We start from the raw sequence: 12,426 nt of genomic DNA on the forward strand, positions 1-12,426 counted from the left end.
TACTTTTCATTTCCCATACTTTGTCTCAAAATAAATAAATCATGAGTTGACCCAGGCCACTGAGCCATGATGTCTGTCAGTCTCATCTTGGCATCATAGAAGACTTATACATTAATGAAATGAAAGTGCTTACGGTTAACAAAAGCAGCTTCATTCTTACCAGTATGTCAATGTTGAATGCCATAGTTAAATCCATTAGATAGCTATATATATATATATATATATATACAGTTGTGCTTGAAAGTTTGTGAATCCTTTATAATTTTCTATATTTCTGCATAAATATGACCTAAAACATCATCAGATTTTCACTCAAGTCCTAAAAGTGGATAAAGAGAAACCAGTTAAACAAATGAGACAAAAATATTATACTTGGTCATTTATTTATTGAGGAAAATGATCGAATATTACATATTTGTAAGTGGCAAAAGTATGTGAACCTTTGCTTTCAGTATCTGGTGTGACCCCCCTTGCAGCAATAACTGCAACTAAACGTTTCCGGTAACTTCTGATCATTCCTGCACACCGGCTTGGAGGAATTTTAATCCATTCCTCCGTACAGAACAGCTTCAACTCTGGGATGTTGGTGGGTTTCCTCAAGTTAACTCCTCACTTCAGGTCCTTCCACAACATTTCGATTGGATTAAGGTCAGGACTTTGACTTGGCCATTCCAAAACATTAACTTTATTCTTCTTTAACCATTCTTTGGTAGAACAACTTGTGTGCTTAGGGTCGTTGTCTTGCTGCATGACCCACCTTCTCTTGAGATTCGGTTCATGGACAGATGTCCTGACATTTTCCTTTAGTATTTTTTTACTATTTTTTTTAGTATATGATTTAGAATTCATTGTCCCATCAATGAAGGCAAGCCGTCCTGGCCAAGATGCAGCAAAACAGGCCCAAACCATGATACCACCACCACGTTTCACAGATAGGATAAGGTTCTTAGGCTGGAATGCAGTGTTTTCCTTTCTCCAAACATAACACTTTTCATTTAAACCAAAAAGTTCTATTTTGGTCTCATCCGTCCACAAAACATTCTTCCAATAGCCTTCTGGTTTGTCCACGTGATCTTCAGCAAACTGCAGACGAGCAGCAATGTTTTTTTTGGAGAGCAGTGGCTTTCTCCTTGCAACCCTGCCATGCACACCATTGTTGTTCAGTGTTCTTCTGATGGTGGACTCATGAACATGAACATTAGCCAATGTGAGAGAGGCCTTCAGTTGCTTAGAAGTTATCGTGGGGTACTTTGTGACCTCGCTGACTATTACACGCCTTGATTTTGGAGTAATCTTTGTTGGTCGACCACTCCTGGGGAGGTTAACAATGGTCTTGAATTTCCTCCATTTGTACACAATCTGTCTGACTGTGTGCTTTATCTTGGTAGAGTAATATATATATTGCTCTACTTTCCCCTATCGTATTATTAATATGTAGCCTTAGAATGCCTAATCTCACAGACTTACCACTGTTTATAAGGTATTATTGTATGTGCCTTATCTCCAACTTCCCTTTTATATCTATAACCTCAGGCAATTAGATGTAGTAAAAGGACAAGCAGGAGTTAAGTTACACATAAAATAATGTATTACTGATAATATTCATAAATAATAACAAAATGCAAAGTACATTTGAATATTGGCAACCATACAACCTGATAAAATGGTGATGTGTAGCTCAGGTGGTACACAGACTTGTAGCTACTTAATGTCTCTAGTTAAGGCATCATTGGTGCTCAGTTTTCAGCCAAATGTCTGTTCAAAATGGCTGAAGCTGTGCTCTTCATTGTGTTGCCTTCAGTTCATGGTGTGATGGTCTTCTTCGGTTGTTAGCAAGAGAAAGATACTTTTACATCATCACAGGTTAGCAAGAGAGATGCTTCTTCATCAAATGTTGGTTAGAGAGAGAGAATGTGGTTGAGCAAGCAAATTTATAGGTTTTCTGTCCAACCCCTACAGCCAATCCAGACAGCCATATCTCAGACCAATGGGGGAAATAGTACATCTTAACACCTGCAACCCCCCAAGACCATATGTTAAGCTAACCTGGCTTTGTGTCGGGAATAAGAGAAAGACTAGCAAGGAAATACTCATCAAACTGGTTTAAGACACATCCCCCAAATCCTGTCGTAAAATTACAAAGAACAGTTGTAAACTGGGGGGTGTAGGTATGGTTTAAACACGAATGCCTCTCACCAAAGTAACAGTAAATTACATTGCTTCACCTAAATTATAAATAAAGACCTACAAAACATTTATCAAGTTATATGCAAAATCTTACATCACAACACTGTGAATTGGTGGAGTCCCAACTCTTTAGAGATGGTTTTGTAACCTTTTTCAGCCTGATGAGCATCAACAACTCTTTTTCTGAGGTCCTCAGAAATCTCCTTTGTTTGTGCCATGATACACTTCCACAAACATGTTGTGAAGAGCAGACTTTGATAGATCCTGTTCTTTAAATGACACAGGGTGCCCAGTCACACTTGATTGTCATCCCATTGATTGAAATCACCTGACTCGAATTTCACCTTCAAACTAACTGATCATCCTAGAGGTTCACATACTTTAGCCATTCACAAAAATGTAATATTAGATCATTTTCCTCAATAAATAAATTATCAAATATAATAATTTTGTCTAATTTATTTAACTGATTTCTCTTTATCTACTTTTAGGATTTGAGTGAAAATCTGATGATGTTTTAGGTCATATTTATGCAGAAATATAGAAAATTCTAAAGGGTTCACAAACTTTCAAGCACAACTGTAATTTGATTGAGTATCTGAAATGCAGAAGACTAGCCTTACCATTTGAACTTGAAATTAGTTTTTTTTATCTTTGTGGTGTTCTGTATCATCACAAAAGAAATCACAAAACTCTTGTCTCTTGCGGACAATAATTGTGATGTTGCAAAAAAAGAATCTTTATCTGCGACTATCAAACTCAATTCCTGTGGGCCATATGCAGCCCTTTGACCATTATAATGTTTCCCTCTTCATCCATATTCAAAGTTGAAGTTTATTTTTCTCAAAGACCACTCTTAATGTGCAATTTATTTATAGACTAGCAGAATACCCGCGCTTCGCAGTGGAGAAGTAATGTGTTAAAGAAGGTACGAAAAAGAAAAGGAAAAATTTTAAAAATAACGTAACATGATTGTTAATGTAATTGTTTTGTCATTGATATGAGTGTTGTTCTCATATCTATCTATCTATCTATCTATCTATCTATCTATCTATCTATCTATCTATCTATCTATCTATCTATCTATCTATCTATCTATATATATATATATCTCTATCTATCTATCTATATATATATCTCTATCTATCTATCTATATATATATATATATGTTGTTCTCATATCTATCTATATATATATATATATATATATATATATATATATACCCGCGCTTGGCAGTGGAGAAGTAGTGTGTTAAAGAAGGAAAGAGAAAAAAAAGGAAACATTTTGAAAATAACGTAACATGATTGTCAATGTAATTGTTTTGTCACTGTTATGAGTGTCGCTGTGATATATATATAGCAAAATACCCGCGCTTCGCAGCGATATCATGTGTTAAAAAGTTATGAAAAAGAAATGGAAACATTTTAAATATAATGTAACATGATTGTCAAAGTAATTGTTTTGTGTATTTGGCGGCAGCGTCACAAAGTTTTTTTCGTCTAGCTGCATCAGAAAATGTACCACGACGTCTGACATGCCTCCTTTTACTGTTTTCTCACAGCTTGGATTGCTGCTGTCATATACACACACACACACACACATAATATATATATATATATATATATATATATATATACATATATATATACACATACATATCTTCATATCTACATATCTATATACATATCTACATATACACACACACATATATATATATATATATATATATATATACATACCTATCTACATCATATATACACACACATACATACATACACACACACAAATTATATATATATGTGTGTATGTATGTATGTATGTGTGTGTGTGTGTGTATATATATATATAATGTAGATAGGGGTTTGTGTGTATATATATATATATACACATACATATATATATACACATACATATACTTGTGTGTATGTTTGTATGTGTCTATATGTGTGTGTATAGCTTTGGTCACTGAGTGCAAGGGAAAAATAATAAAATATAGTCTATAAGTTATTAAACAGTAAAACATTAACGTTTTAAGAAGTACAGGTACATTGAGCACTACTGGAGTGGTTGCGGGTAAACTACATTTTAAAGACTGTGTAACACAACAGGTAAGTAACTAACAGCAGCTAAAATATATATGGATCATCTCTAGGTAGTAGATCCATTTTGAAAGGCGCTACACGACGGCTGTGGTATAGAAATTACATTTTCTATGTGAACGTTCAAATTTGTGCCTCTGGTAATGTGCCTTACCGGCATTTAAAGAAAATTAGTTTTGTGTCCTCTGCAGTGTTAAGAGAAAGGCTTTGGTTTGGGATAAAAGGAAAAAGGTGTAAAGAAAGGAAAGTTGCCTTTTTCTTTTATATAGTATAGAGATGTGTTAAGCTGGCGTTATGATCGCCTTTTGGGGACAGTCGCGGTGGGTCTTGTGTAGACTGGTGAGGCGTCCCGCCATTAATCGGCTGTGATGGCACTGTCAGTGCGTGTCTTCATAATCCGAGGTGAGGACCTCATAATCGTATACGTGCAAAAGAAAGTGTGAATCGCCTTAATATTATTTTGCCGTGGTGTAGAAAAGGGGTCCGTGTTTGCACTTGTCTGGGCTATAGCGCGGGGAGGATGAAAAAATTAAAAGTGCTCACTTTGGCTTAAGGCAGAAGCGCAGTCAGCGTCTCAAAGGCGGCACAGCTATGCAGCGCGCTGGCTGCTCGACTTTTGCTGGGCAGGAGACCACAGTATTTGCAGACACGTTCATGATATCAAAAGTCTCAGCGCTCTTTGGAGGTCATTCATATATATATATATAGCAAAATACCCGCCTCTGAGCGGAGAAGTAGTGTGTTAAAGAAGTAATGAAAAGAAAAGGAAACATTTTAATAATAGCGTAACATGATTGACATTGTCATGAGTGTTGCTGTCATATATATGCCTGCCTAAATAAGTCACCCTCGCTTTGCTCTTACTTTATTTACCGTTCATTTAATCATGGCTATGGCGGAAAAATTATAAAATGGAAGGAGGATGGCTTTACCAAAACAATTATTGATGGCGAATCGATTATTCATAAAGCTTGAATTGGTGATCTGTTTTTCTGTGTTAACCTCATATTTTTCATACTTCTTCTCAAACTAAGGTGGTGCGAGGGTAAAATGAATCGGGATGCTGATCAATGTAATCGTGTACCAGGAAATCATGCATTGACAAAAGCTCCCTTTGCTTGTAATGCAAAGTGTGATTAAATGCATTATTTTTAACGCGTTATGGAGCACATGCATGAAGCTTCTCAGCTGTGCTTGTGCTAAGAAAAGGAAAGATTTTAAAAATAACGTAACACGATTGTCAATGTAACCTTTTGTAAGTAGTGCCTGGAGGATTCAGTGTGGAGAAACTCTAGAGACAGCGTGTGTATTAACTTGTGGATTTTTCTGTGAGTATTTGGTGGCAGTCTGACGAAGTTGCTTCGAAGGCGGCGTTAGCTGAGCTCAGCTCAGAGCGAAATGAGGTGAATGGGAGGGAGATGATGGCGTGACTCCCCACCCGCCTTAACTGTCAATCCCCACAAACACAGTCTCGGAATTTGCATAAGCACACCCCTTCACCTACAATTTTAACTTAGTTACAAAGTGATCAAAACTCTCGTTTATATCCTCGTCCTCTCATTAAACTTGTATCCCGCATTACCTGTGGGCATGTGAAACGCCAGCGGTAGCCTGTCTATGAACTTAATTTAAAGTTTAGGTTTACACCTTGCTTTCTTTCGAGGTAGCAGCACTCATGAATATGGTAGTATATGTCACTTTCGCCTTTCGCTTCTTATTGTTTCACTGCCTTCTCAATTATATAATGCATGTTTTCTTAAGCGCTTTTTGGAGGTCTTCCTGGTTTTCTACGCACTGCGTTGACAGTCAGTTCACGTGATTACGTGGGAGGCGTGATGATGTCACACGAAACTCCGCCCCCCACCTCTTTCCAGCTCAACTCCATTACAGTTAATGGAGAAAAATACCTTCCAGTTATGACCATTAGGCGTAGAATTTCGAAATGAAACCTGCCCAACTTTTGTAAGTAAGCTGTAAGGAATGAGCCTGCCAAATTTCAGCCTTCTACCTACACGGGAAGTTGGAGAATTAGTGATGAGTCAGTGAGTGAGTGAGTGAGTGAGTGAGTGAGTGAGTGAGTGAGTGAGTGAGTGAGTGAGTGAGTGAGTGAGTGAGGGCTTTGCCTTTTATTAGTATAGATTTTATCCTTACATAATTTACATTTACATCTGGCTTTCAAATGCATCTCCAATGTCATCTCATATTTATTTGAGCATTACAAATCACCACAGTGACTAACCTGTGACTAAATATGTAAAATGATTGCTAGTAATGAAAAAATGAAAAGAAGGTGGCATAAGAATAATCTCTCTATTATAAAAAAAAATCCTGATAAAGAAAAGCAGGGCAACGATACGTGATCTTCTTGAAGTTCTCGGAAGACATTTAAAAGACCTGCAAGACAAAAAAGTCTGGCCATGGAGCATCTTGCAGGTACCGTAAACACGAGACATGGTGCCGAGAGATTGTCCCACGGCCGTCTCGCGGGGATGTGGAACATGAGATTTTTGCAAGACACAACCTACTTATCAAATAAGAGCACAGCCAGCAAAACACTCAGTTCATGTAAAGGCACGTAACACACACAGATCCTGTGCTATCAGCAAAGAAGAAACAGCAGCGCAGAGAAAGGAGACCCAAAAGCGTTGGAGAGAAAAATAGGCAGATAAGAGATTATGAAAGCAGTGGAATTCGAAAGGCTCAAACAAACTATGGCACGATACACATGAAGAGAAAGACACAGAATATGAAAGCAGTAAAATTTGAAAGTATTGTAGCGTCCCTGTCAGGTTTAAGCCTTTTTGGTTTTAAGTGACCGTTAGGTACGCTTGAGGGAGGATGGAGTACAGAAAAGAAGACTGATAGCGAGGTATTGATTGATGCGGTAAAGGGATGCAAGACCCGGGGGAGGAGGCGTTGGTGAGGGTGCTAGAAAGTTGAGTTTGGGGTTACGAAGTCAGCGATTGTTCAAGTAGAACTTTTATGACACTTTATTACATTAGTCGCTACAGTATCAAAAAAAAAAGATAGTAAAGATCGCATTAGCGCAATCAAAAGGAAATTAATCATCAGGACCAGGTGTAATTGAAAAAACAGCAGGACAAATCGAGGTCAGAAATAAAAGGCAAAGAGTGGAAAACAAAGTCTTTCCACCTTTGCAACATTCAATGCACAAAACGTGGATTTACACAATAATGGACCATATGATATGAGAATCTGTGGACCCGCACCAGTTAAAGCAACGATTCCAAAGAAAAAAAAAACACTTTTAAAATTGTATATGCAATTAACCAAACACAGGGGTTGGTGAGCGAAGTGAGCAGGGAGCAGAGCCCCCCAGTTAAAAAATATGTAACTATCATTTGAAAGAGATGATAGCTTAACCTCACATTAATTTTTTTAACATTGCACAGGTGTCAGGGCCCTTCCATAACTCACCTGACTGCTGATCCCAGCAACTGCAGTTCTTGTGCCTTTTCCACTGCCTTGATTATCATATGTTGTATGTATTGCATTTCAACTAATGGTAAATATGATCGCTACCTGTTTTTGACTAGGTTTGAATGTGGTCTGTGTGATCCATCAGAAGTGTATTCACACTCAGCTTTATGCTCTGGTCAGTTGTGATCTGATCATGACGTATGTTAATGCAGGTGTGAACAAATGTACTTTGCTTCAGCTATAAGAAACAAACAAGAGGAGACAATTCCTCCATCAAGCCCACTGGTTCACCTAAAGGCCAAGCTGTCCCGATATCTCATCCAGATTCCTCCTAAAGGTTGTCAAGGTTTCTGCTTCAACTCCATGTCTATGTAGATTGTTCCTGAGGTCCCACAACTCTTTGGAGAAAGAACTGTTACCCGGCTTCAATCCTAAATCCACTTCCCCCATAATTTCCACTATTGTTCTCTCGTATGTGATTCATCCTTAAGCTGAAAGAATTTTGCTGGAGCTCCTTTATTAGTGCCTTTGAGGATTTTAAATACTTGGATTAGATCCCCACATAGCCTCCTCTTCTTGAGAGTAAACATGTTTAAGTTTTTGAAACTGTCACAGTGGAACATGTCCTTAAGTTCTAGGATATACTTGGTTGCCCTCCTCTGCACCATTTCAAGTGCTGCTGTGTCTTTCTTACACTGTGGTGACCAGAACTGTACGCAGTACTCCAGACGTGGTCTTACTAGTGCATTACATAGTTTCAGCTTTACCTCCCTTGACTTATATATTCACCACTTTTTATGATATAACCTAACATTTTATTTGCCTTTTTAATAGTTTCTGTGCATGGCTCAGATGATGAAAATGTTGTTTCAACATAAACTGCTAAATCCTTTTAAGAAGGTGCTTCCTGTATGACCGTGTCTCCCACCTTGTATTTACAATGGATGTTCATTTTGCCCACATGTAGCACTTTGCACTTTATTACATTAAACTGCCTTGTCCAAGTGTTCATCCTGTTCTGAAGCTTGTGAAAGTCTTTTTGAATTCTTCATGCTTCCTGCCCAGTGTCCCCCATCCCTTCAATTTTGATGTCATTCGCTAATTTCTCAAGTGTAATAAATATACCAAAATCAATGTTATTAATATAAATCAGAAAAAGTAACGATTCAAGGACAGACACCTGAGGAACTCCACTGATGACGTCACTCCATTCTCCCCTTATCTTCACTCTTCATCTAATACCGGTTAGCCAACTTGAGATCCTGTTCTGTAGGATACATCTGATACCTACAGCTTCTAGTTTCAAAATTAACCTTTAGTGTTGGGCGATTGTATGACGTCCTTTTTGAAGGCCAAAGTAAATTATATCATGTGGTTTAATTTTTGTCAACTATTCTGATTGCTTCTTCAAAAAAATCTCAAAGAAAATGAAGCAGCTCAATTTATTGATGCTAAAAGCATAATTCCAAAAAGAACGAAAGCTGATACCTGAGGGCGAATTAAAGAGCACTGAAAAATAACATTCAACTCAAGAAGATGAAAATGTCTAATGTGTTATATGAGGGGGTCTAATTTATGATGAATTACATGCAGCTTACGAAGGATCAACATGCAATACTGACTGGGACAATGATAGAGTGCTCATGTGACTTAAAGAGGGATAATGGAGGAGGCCTGACCCAAAACTGAAGGAGACTGAACAGGGGCTTATAAAGCATATCTGAAACAGATAGAGAGCAGAAATTAGTGAGTGAACTGTATACTTTGTGTAGACTCTGCTGCACTCGAAGAATTGATGCCGCATATCCGATTCACAACTCAAGGAAGAATCATGTCTGATGACTGACTGAGACTCAGATGCTGTAACCCTGATATAGAAATTCAAAACCCATCGCAGCCCATTAGGGAATTGAACTTAAATTTTGGTGTTATGAGGTTGCAGTCTCAACTGCACCTCCATTATAATAGCAATAATATTTAAAGAATACGAAAACAACCACACGTAAACTATAAAATTCCAAAAATAAATGGATATCTTTAAAATATAAATGGTTATTTTTCTTTGCTACACGTGTGTGCACATGGGGACAGCTTATGGGCTCTGGTGATTACAGTTCTCTGCTGCTCAAGAAGTTGGCGTTGTGTCCTAATGCCTTTTGTCTTTCTTCCAATGCAGACTGAATGATTGACAGCTGTAACAACTCTGACATCACTTCCGGCGTTTGTCCACCTGGACCCGTCTCTTTGTGCCAGAAGAACTTAAAACCAGATAATCCACCATCTTGAGAAAGTTCATTTGGGAAGTCAAGTCTAGAAAGATGTTTTCACAATTATTGCATGCCTTCTGTTGTATTTGCTCCATTCTAATTATACAGGGTGACCAGGGCGGTGCTCCAGCTCTTTATTATGGTCTGTCTGTTCTCTTGCAACTGTAAATTTGTTTTCTCTACGTACTTTGGGTGTCTCTAGCACCATGTGAGCATCAGTATGGCTATGGCCATGAGTGAGTCCTACAATGACCCTGAACTGGAGTAAGCAAGTTTGAAGATGTTATCTTGCATTGTAAGTTTAAAGTAATTTGACTGTTATATAACTCAAAAACATTATTTTTATTGATTAAAAGAATTCTAAAAGGTACAGTAATATTCAAGAGTTTTACATTTTTTTTTTGTTACTCACCTTTTCACATTGCTTGGGAGATGTCACTCTTGTGAATAACAAACATGAACAAATAGACAGTATTTTTTAAAAACAACTTTAAGAGAGCCTCAAAAGCAAGTTCAGATAAAGCGTTTCTTCAGCACAGTGGTGCAGTGGTGCCTCACAACTGCAGGAGAGTGAGTTCAAATGCCAGTGCTGCCTTAGTCCACATGAACATTTCTTTTGAATAGATGACTTTTAATCCAGGGTGGTCCAGTGGTAGCACTTCTGATTCACAGTAAGGAGACTGGGATTCACATAATAGGTCCATCCTGCATGGAGTTTGCATGTTCTCCAGATGTCTGTGTGGGTTTCCTCTGGGTGCTCCAGTTTCCAAAAACATGCAAGTTAGGTGAATTGGCAATAGGGTGTGAGGTTGTTCAGTAGACCCTGTCTAGGGTCTGTACCCTGTCTTGCACCCTATACTATCTGGCATGGGCTCCAGTAAAAAAAAAAAAAAAAAAACTGGTCTGGATTAAGCAGAATAGAAAATGACATGACCTGACCTGACTTTTAATTGACTTTCAAAAAAATCAGCATTCGTTCCTGACTTCTACCTTAAATTACAAGAAGGTGGGCCTTTAAATGGGTATACCATTGTAAAGGATGATTTTGATTACCAAAACAAATATGGAAGAAGAAATAAGATAGTGAAACATCAGAATAGGAAATGAGACCAACAATACATTTTGTTTTTATCTTAATGTGTCAAAACACCAAGAAAGGCACAAGCCTCAAATTAAAAATACTGTTTTTTGGAAAAAGAGCATACAGTAATGTGTCAACAGAAACCTGTGATAAGCGTAAGTTACCAAATGTTTTTCCTGCATACATTAACACACAAAACAAATCATTGAATATCGTTTCAAAAAGACAACATGTTGAAATTGTATTTAGAAAAAGCTGGTTAAAGAATAAACATGAAAAAATGTAGGAAAATGTAATATCGAAAATGAAAGTATTAGGAAAGCTAACATATCTTTGCAGTGGGAAGATAACTTGATAAGAGAAGAACTTTTCATAAACATGTTTGCAGAATAGCAGCAAAATTTGCAGATAAGGGAAATGAATAGATGAGTCAGCAACAGAAAAACAGATGTTCACACAAAGATGAAGAGGAGGATACTAATGAAAAGTAACATAAACCAAAAATACTGTCTACCCTGCTAGGTCATTGCAAAGTGGGATTTACAGCACAGGCTCACACAGCTAGTATATATATATATATATATATATATATATATATATATATATATATATATCCGGAAAGTATTCACAGCGCATCACTTTTTCCACATTCTGTTATATTACAGCCTTATTCCAAAATGGATTAAATTCATTTTTTTTTCTCAGAATTCTACACACAACACCCCATAATGACAACGTGAAAAAAGTATACTTTAGGTTTTGACAAATTTATTAAAAATAAAAAACTGAGAAATCCCATGTACATAAGTATTCACAGCCTTTGCTCAATACTTTGTTGATGCACCTTTGGCAGCAATTCCAGCCTCAAGTCTTTTTGAATATGATGCCACAAGCTTGTCACACCTATCCTTGGCCAGTTTCGCCCATTCCTCTTTGCAGCACCTCTCAAGCTCCATCAGGTTGGATGGGAAGCGTCGGTACACAGCCATTTTAAGATCTCTCCAGAGATGTTCAATCAGATTCAAGTCTGGGCTATGGCTGGGCCACTCAAGGACATTCACAGAGTTGTCCTGAAGCCACTCCTTTGATATCTTGGCTGTGTGCTTAGGGTTGTTGTCCTGCTGAAAGATGAACCGTCGCCCCAGTCTGAGGTCAAGAGCACTCTGGAGCAGGTTTTCATCCAGGATGTCTCTGTACATTGCTGCAGTCATCTTTCCCTTTATCCTGACTAGTCTCCCAGTTCCATCCCACAGCATGATGCTGCCACCACCATGCTTCACTGTAGGGATGGTATTGGCCTGGTGATGAGCGGTGCCTGGTTTCCTCCAAAAGTGACGCCTGGCATTCACA

This window comes from Polypterus senegalus, chromosome 10 (genome assembly GCF_016835505.1).
Source record: "Polypterus senegalus isolate Bchr_013 chromosome 10, ASM1683550v1, whole genome shotgun sequence".
Taxonomy (NCBI): Eukaryota; Metazoa; Chordata; class Cladistia; order Polypteriformes; family Polypteridae; genus Polypterus; species Polypterus senegalus.